The sequence below is a fragment of the Macrosteles quadrilineatus genome, unplaced genomic scaffold (assembly GCF_028750875.1).
Source record: "Macrosteles quadrilineatus isolate MER2022 unplaced genomic scaffold, UCM_ALF_1.0 Scaffold_6__1_contigs__length_79288215, whole genome shotgun sequence".
Taxonomy (NCBI): domain Eukaryota; kingdom Metazoa; phylum Arthropoda; class Insecta; order Hemiptera; family Cicadellidae; genus Macrosteles; species Macrosteles quadrilineatus.
The window spans coordinates 15,426,408-15,436,052 of record NW_026542599.1 but is presented as its reverse complement, the minus strand read 5'-3'; positions in this window follow the sequence as shown (position 1 = coordinate 15,436,052).

Here is a 9,645-nt window from a genome sequence, read left to right as displayed (position 1 = left end):
AATTTAGAATAGGTCTAAAAAGTTACTACAAAATCTATTATTATTTGTTGAGCCTAGCCTTCTTGTTTTCTCACATTAAATAAACAACAGGGAAAATGGAAAACTAAAAAAAACAACATTTTCATGTAAGAATAAGATTCAGTTAAAAAAACTAGAAATTATTCATCAGTTGTGAGAAGTGAGTTAGTATTTTTTTTATACTTTCAGTTGTTATAATCATACTGTATTATTATTAATAATAGGTTATTTTTCTAAACTATTTCAACTTAATCTTCTTAACATTCAAGCTAGTTATTACTATTAATTATTATCAGCTGAATAATGCTTGGTAATGTAAACACTAATATAATAATTAACATATTATTATTTACTTTTTTATGCAAATAAATGCACTATCCAAAATGCTTGTTAAGTGGTACCTATTCTCAACAAGGTAATTTAATAAGTTTTTCTCAAATAATCTTCAATGTACGATAATTAAAAAAATTTAAAGCTGTCTTGGTCTAATATTTGTTAAGGTAGTTGCCATATTCTTTATCTTCCTTACTTCATTAAAACACATATTCTTTAAAGGTAAAATTGTTTGTTTTTTTGTGGCTGCTACCATTGTTAAGGAAGTCTACAAAAATTGCATAATTCTCTCATTCTTTGGTTTGATTATGATATGAAAATAAATGCTGATAGCTAGCCTACACCAACAATATAACATTACATTTTGCATACTGTATTGTAATGATGTAGTAACTGTAATAGGTGCTCTTTCCCCTTCTAGACTTTCACTAGGGCCCCTCTGGTTCACCTTAGGAGCTTTGGATGTGATCGGCCTGCTTCTGATGAAACTACTGAACAGCAGTAGGTTGTCCCTAAACTAGATCAATTAGGTATTTACCTGACAAATCACAAAACACATATTTCTAATGAAGACTTAAAATATTGTTTTACCATCATACAACACACCAACCCTCATGACACATAGTTCACCTCCCATAACAAATGCCTTCAAAGAAAACTGTTAGTAAAAATCAATGTATATAATTTTATATATTGATTTTTATGACAATTGTATTTTGAGCCACTTTTTATTAATATGGCATCAAATATGTATCATCTATGTATAAAATATGTATTTTATACATTTAAGGTATGCATCAATTTCTATCAAAATTTACAGATTATATACAGATGTATAATATGTATCATATCTGTAGTTGGATCCTTATACAATATGCAAATAATACATATTTAGGTGGGACATATTTACAGATACAATCTGTATTGTATACATTTCTATACAGATTGTATACAAAAGCTATACCATGCCGGTAGGTAAATTATATGTATTATATACATATTTGTGCTACTTGGGTAGATGTCTGTTTGAGTAATTTGTACAGATGAAAATATAGTGTCAAAATACGTAGCGGGATGTGCATATCCAGGTTAAACAGACCAAGATTTTGCCAAAATAGTCATTAACTCAAAGCCACTAAGTTACATGTTTATATAACACCTGGTGTACACTTAGCGATTATCATTTAATGTTTCTAAACATTTTTTATTGCACTTTTTAAAATTTAACATGCCGGCCTACACACTCGTGTTCCCTGTAGCACCAAAGTTTTCACTTCTAATAGTGTGAAGTTCTTTCTATTCAATGGTTGAGTCCATTCTTGTAAAAAAATAATTAAAATTATGAAAACTTTATTTACTATACCGTGCTAGTTAAGACCTGTCATTGGTGGATGCGTTTCCCACCCATCTTTGGGGTCATGTAGAGAGGAAAATACAGGTCAAGTATTTCAACAAATTACCGCTGCTAATATATTGGATTGAAGGAAAGCGTTTACAAATGCATAAGTATTGTTACGGTAATTGTACAACGATGTTACTGAGAAACGAAAACGGGCTGGAATTTAATTTGTGTTTTAATTAGCGATTGGGAAGAAACGTTTCACCAAATGATTCGATTTCTGCCCCTCAAAAAATTGCTTTCCCTAAAAGAATATTAACTTAATTTTCAATAAAGATATGTACATTTTACTAGCTGAAATACATAACCCAGAGTAAATATACAGCATGGTAAAAAAGTCCTGTAACGGTTGAATATATTTTAATCCAGTTTATATTGACATAGATAAAACATTAGATTTCCCATCCTTATGCAACAACTGAAGCCAATTTTATTGTTAGTTCAGTCCAGTTTTCTGTAGATGTCGTGTTTTGTTTACAATTTGTTTCAATTATTTTAGGGTTAGTTTTTTCATTATTTGTGTCTCACTGTTTAGTTATATAGCTAGTGAACGAGTTATTGTTTATGATTAGATAGTTTTATTTGGTGAAACGAAGTTTTAAATTACTGAAATAACAAGAAACAAATCGTAAACAAAACACGACATCTACAGAAAACCGGGCAGAACTAACAATAAAATTTGCTTCAGCTGCTCCATAAGGATGGGAAATCTACTAAGGGACTATATTTTTGTTTTATCTAGGATATTGAAAATAAAAATGACCTATGATACTTATAAAAACATTTATATATATTAGAACTTACTTTTTGATCTCATTAGAGGACGGCCACTAAGAGTAAGTGGAAAATCTTTAATGTAAGCATAGGTTGATATGAAACTAAAATTAAAGATATTTGTTCGTAAACTCTAATGCCTTAAATTCGAGCTCAAAAGAACAACTGAGTCAAAAATGGCTCAATGATTTCCTGAATTTGCAGTTTTGAGCCTTCGAATATCTGTAATTTTTCCGTCGTTGTGTTTTATATCATATTTACGGAATTGTATTCTACTAACAAAAACCTTGATTTTAATGTGCTTATCGATCTACTGTATGCTGACAATTTTTTTATTTTCTTCAGAATTTTAGTGGAAGTCTACTCTGAGGAGGTAGCGTATCTTAACATAGCAAATTCAAGAAACCTTTGAAAGACTGCAATTTTGTACCCATTTTTTTCAATTTAGTTTGGGGTTGTGGCATTGTGTTTTACTCGCTGGATAGCTCAGTGGTTATTTATAGTGGTCGCCTAGCAACCAACAGTTTACCAGTTCGATCCTGAGAAAAGTCAGAAAGAAAATTCAGAGAAGTATTTTTGAAGGTTCAAAACTGGACCCAGTTTTTCCTGATTTGGGCTTTGTAAAAATTACCCTGGCTTATGAAACAGCTGATCTTAGTCAGTAACTAAGCTACATACTTTATCACACTTCCTTCTACACTTATCCTTCAAACATATTTGGGTTGAAAAACGCACCTAGGTGGTGTCCCTATCTCAGTTGGTAATAAATAAACAAAGAAAAATTAAACTATTAAAAGTCAAGGCTACCAACAATTCCCAGAAGTACATGGCCCAGTCCTACCTTTATAAAGTTAACAAAAAGTAAAGATAATCCAGGAACAATGACATCTCATTGGAACCCTATTTCAATCTAAATATTAGTTCTGTCAATACCAAAATAGCAGCCACGCGGATGTGGATAGAATCTCGAATGAGTTCAAACTTAATATGCAAACGAAAAACAATTAAGTCAACAAGTTAGAGAACTTTAACTCAACTACCAAAAACTAAAACATTTAGGCTTATGTTGGTGTTTCTTCCCAGCAAGTTCAAGTTCAGTTTAATTAAAACTCAAGTCTCAGAGATTGTCAAGTTCTCCCCGTAGCTTGTCAGAAGCGGTTTTCTTACTTTGTTGCATTGTTAAACTTCCAACTTGTAGACTAACCCTAAACACAACATGAGGTTAGCTGCTTTTCCCCGTACCTATGTATCTGTGTATTTTGTTTAGATAAAAGTATAAGTACTTTGATGTATAAAATTAACGTTAAATACTATTTTATCAAAACAAATTGATCAATTTATAAACTGTTTGTTATTTGGTACTTATCAAATGAGAACTATAGTTTGAACAAATCTCTGTTTGGATCAGTATAATAAAGCGTACTCCATTATTACCACAACTCTCCAATTTGACAATAGTATGAAAATTAAACTTGCAGTATCTGAAGTCTTAGCTCACAACAATAGTTTACCCAATAAAATAACTGTAAAGTTTGCAATATTTAAGCCCAATGATTGCAGTATTTTGTGGATAAATGGTGGATTGAGGAGGACGTTTTCGTTGATTATACGAGAAAATTGTGTAAGTATATTGGTTTACCCGCTTAAATTGTATATTTCAAAGTTTCAAATTTCATCAAAAGCGGACAAAAATTACTTAAGTTATTACGTTCATGGACACAAAAATATATGTATACAAAATATTTTGAACGGACGGTGTTTTTGGCCTTTGAAGACATCCTTTGTAGGCGTCCAACATCATGTAGTAAATTATTTGTACCATTAGCAGAGTTACACTTCTACCGTATGTACAAGGTTATATGAAGTGTAAGCACATAAGTTTGTAGCTTGTAACATGTTTAAAACATATTATAAAATAAATTGTTGTTCATTAAATAAGATTTAGTGTTGAGTTTATTGTAGTTGGACTACTACTAACCAAGGTGTTAATGACACCTTTTTAAACACTGGTTAAATACAGTAATTATAAATAATAACTGACCTTTTGTGATTAGTAACATAATCCCTAATTAGTAGGAAATCCCTGTAACAAATAAGTTCGCATTTCCGAAAACCAAGAGTCATAAATCAACGGACCAGTGAACATTGCAGAAAGGCGGGAAAGAAAGATAAATGTGCTGAATATAAAGGGTTCGCCAGCACAACTGTGCTTAACGCTGATTTAGCAGTTTGAAAACAGTTTATAGCTTGATGCTATAATCTTGTCAGTTATTTGATTTTCTTCCGTTAACACTCTGCAAACTTTTTTTGAAACATAGCATTCATAAGGTGAGGAGATTTTATTAAAGTTAACTAAAAAAATAATAACAGATTTGAAATATTGGTGTGCAAATTTTTCTCATTTATAAAGTTAAGCTTTCAAGAAGAATATTTATTTATACACAATTTACAATAGCTACAGGTATAAACCCAAAACAGCTATAATGAAAAATAATACAGTATTAATACATACAGTGAAGAACAAAAAAAATACAAAAAGTGCACATAAATAGACAATACAAAACCAGTGATGATAATAGTACAAAAGAGTGAATACAAGTTAATAAAAAATGGACAACGTTGTTGACAATTTCACTTATTTTGGCTGCAAATCTAAAGGGATGGATTACATTACGTAAGCAAAGCGTTTATCTTAAATTTAAACTCCTTAATAGTGTCAGAAAAAACATCTATTTTACTATTGTGGACATTTAATAAACGTAAGCCTGTAAAAAGTGAAAAACTGTAAAATTGAACAGTGTTACAACGAGGGATATAAAATAAAATTGACGACCTTGAATTATTACGAGGAACATAAAAAGCAATCTTACTCAACAAAAACAAACTATCAACTTTGTTATTTAGGATTTTATACAGAAAAATCAATGCTAAAACTTCCCTTCTTAATGTAAGGCTTTGGAAATCAAACAATCCTCTCAATGAATCAGTTGACATATGCCAGTCACATTTCTGATTATACCTTTTTAAAAACAAGTATCGTAGAAATTTATTTTGGATAATTTCTATTGCATTTTTGTGGTATGAGTTGAAAGGAAACCAAACTAAAACACAATATTCCAGCTTACTTCTAACAAATGAGTAAAACAATCTAATAACGGGGTCAATAGTTCTGAAATTCTTGGTATTTCTAATTATAAAACCTAACATTCTATACGACTGATTAATAATCAATTCAACGTGTTTATCAAATCTTAGATACGAGTCAAAAGTAACTCCTAAATCCTTAATTTGGTCAACTCTTTTAAGTTTAAAATCATTTACTGAATACGGAAAAGGGTTGAATAACGTTTTTCTTGTAAAGCTCATCGTAACACATTTTTTAATATTCAATTCCAGGTGGTTATCCAAACACCACATTGAAAGAAGATTAAGAGATGCTTGTAACATGTGCTCATCATTCCCTCCTCTAATGGCTCTATACATCTTTAGATCGTCTGCATACAAAAGACTCTTACAGTCAGTTAATATTTCAGGAAGATCATTAATAATGATCAAAAACAGGAGAGGACCCAAATTGGAGCCCGGGGGAACACCTGAGCTACATAAGTATGACTCAGACTTCACATTCTTAACAGTTACATATTGAAATCTGTCTTTTAGATATGAAGCCACAAAGGAAACAAAGAGAGTAGAAAATCCGAAACTAGATAATTTAAAAATTAATATTTCGTGGTTAACTTTGTCAAAGGCTTTAGAAAAATCTGTATAAATAACATCCACTCTGCCTCCCAAATCTAGTTCTGAGTTAATATCAAAGGAAAACTCCAATAAGTTTGTAGCAGTTGATCTCTGAGGTAGGAAACCATGCTGTTGAGAGGAGATCTGACTTTTTATACTGGTATAAATAAAGCGATAAATGAGAGTCTCAAAAACCTTTGCGAAGGAATGTATTAAGGATATTGGACGATAATTCTCAATATGATCAATTTTACCTGATTTGTGTATTGGAACGACCTTGGCTTCTTTCCATTTTTGCGGGAAAACACCGGATGAGATTGATAAATTAAATAAATAGCAAAGTGGCTGGGAGAGACCTTCCGCACACCCTTTGACAACATACGAGGGAATATTATCTGGACCCGATGACTTTTTTGATTTCAACTGTTTTATTGCCAACAGAACTTCAGAAATAGAAAAATGAATGTGTTTACTACCATTTATAGATCTTGAAAAAATAAAGTTAGAATAATCAGGTTGTCTTCTATCAAATACTGAGCCAAAATGAGTTGCAAATGTTTCAGCTACCTTGTCCACAGGAACATTTACATTCATGTAATTCATGCTAGAAGACCCTAATTCAAAACTAGAAACATGTTTCTTGGACTTGACATAGTTCCAAAAAGAAGTAGTATTAACATTTATACTACCCTCAACAAACATCAAATAGTTAGTATATGCTGTCCTAATTTTTATTTTTATTTCCGATCTAATAGTTCTAAACAAGGCATTATGGTAGTTAGAAAATTTTTGCTTTTTAGCATACTTATTTTTAAGCTTAATAGAATCAACTATATCTTTTGTAAACCAAACAGGATATTTGCTTTTACGGACCAAACTACGCTTAGGAACACATTGATCAATAATTGAAAATAACAAAGAATAAAACATATCTACAGCTACATTCACATCACTAACATTATATAAAGGATTCCAATCAAGATCTCTAATAGAACAATATAATTTATGAAAATCAGCCTCCTTAAAGCAGTAATATGGTTTATTTATTAATTGTGCAGTTGTTGAATTTCGAGAAGAATTACTTGAGCAAATTATGTTAAGTGGGGGATGGTAAATATCTATGGGTAAAAGATCAACATCAGCCCTAGAGATAATGACTGAGGGAATATTACTTAGAACCAAGTCTAATATATATGTTTATATTCCTATTTAAAAACTCCAAAAAAGATTGTTATTGCATTCAATAAAAAAATATAATAAACAGTGTCAGCAATAAAACACTTTCCCATAAGCTTGTCAACAACCCTTATCAAATGGTGAAAGAAACTATTGTAAGAATATATTACTTACGTCAATCAGCTCATTGAGTCATGAGTTTGACCTCAGTACATGTATATAATAATTTTCAGTTTATGTACTGAGGTGACATACTGAGGTTATGAAACTCATGACTCAATTAGCTGATTGACGTAAGTAATATATTCTTACAATAATATCCACAACTCAGGGGCTTAACAATGAATTTGAAGAAAGAAACTATGATATTTTACGGGAAAACTCACAAAAGTTGCAAGAAATTTTTCACCGTAATTTACAGTTCGGGTTGAGCCATTTTTTTTTTGGAGATAAAAATGAATATAACTTACTTTTTTCTTCAAGATCGTTTGAGCATTGTTTGTAAAGAACCAATTTTTTTCATTATTCCAAGGGTTTATATAAGAAAATCACTATTACAAATTGAAAATATTAAAATTACTTATATCTTTACCATAGATTAGGATCCACATTCCACTTTTCATCAAAATCGAACCGAAGGTAAGATTTGTAAGCACATAGAAGTCTGTACACATCCACAAACCAAAATAGATCACTTCGAAAACCACTTTTTTGGTGTTCAGGGCTAAACGGATCCACTAATTCTAACTTGAAAACTTGGACGAAACAATATTTTCTCCGAATACTATTTATAGAGGGAGAAGATAAAAATTGCACGTTGTAATGTTTTTATTTATTTATAATAATACAGTATACATAAACAGTCAAAAGGTCTTTTTGACAAATTATGTGGACTACGTTAGTTTAATAATACAAAAAAGAAACTTAAACAGAGCAAATATGAACGCTTTGCTTTATGAATTATTATAAAACTCACTATACAATGGCAAAAAGGAGAAAACTTTAACTTACTGTCAATTCATTAAATCCGATGGATATATTTTTTTAAGTACTGCCTCACATAGAAATAAACGAGACTAATAAAATTATCATTATTGAATTGCGTTTTGCCATTTATAAACAACCCATGCCCTAAAATTCCAAATCTGGTTTTGTATGGCAATGATGAAAAAACAATCATTCACAAGGTTGATTATTTATTTCAAATTTCGTAAAATAATTTTCTGCACAATGAATTTTTATAAAATGTTACTAGGGGCTTTCAATGGAGATTGAAACCAACTGTGGATAAAATAATATTTTAGTCGTAAAAGTTTCAGGAGAAGGTTTTAAAGGCTAATGAATTAAAACCCGTCCGAATCACCAGTAAAACGTCATGTCTCTAACATCAAAGAGGCATGGTGCAGAAAGTCACAAGCAGTAAATGAGATAGAAAGAGACGGGTAGAACAAGAAGAGAAAAAGGAAAACCCAATGCTAGTTTGAAATCCTTTGACCTAACCAGTTGTGTTTCCTTTCATTTAACATTACTTTGAAAGTAAAAGAGTTTTAGTTTGTAAACCAAAATGTTTACAGTGTTTGGCAAATATAAAACTAAATATCGGTAAAAAATAGTAATTAAGAATATTTTGTAAGATTTGTAAGGTTAACGCTTTGCAATATTAACATTGCAATACCGAGTTTTTTTACTGAACTCAAAGTTAAAGTACTGTGATATATATTTTAATGACAAAACAAGCCCAATGTTGGTATCCTTTAAAAATCCTAAACAATTTCATAACAGGTCAAAGATGTAAACCTCCTTATGCGTTCATGTTGGTATCCTTTTAGTTATTGTAGCTCATGATTTTCCCATAAAAAATACATAAAATAAGAAAAAATCAATTATTTGAAAAATCCTGTTTTAGTTGAAATTAGCATTTGCCGGTCCTTTTAAATCTTAACACAACATAGTGCAACCCCCTAACTATCACATGCTAATTTCAACCAAAACCGGCTTTTAAGAAAGTTTTACAAATACATAAATGTGCTAAAGCCCTTAACCTCCAGTCAAACATCCAAAAATATTTGTAACGTCAAATCTTTGAAATTAAATCTATATAAACTAGAACACAGGGTAGCTACTTGTTTATTTGAAAGTTTCTAAAACAATAAAACCCTCTGATAATTGTACTTTCTCACCCTAAATGGTAACCCACATATCTGATT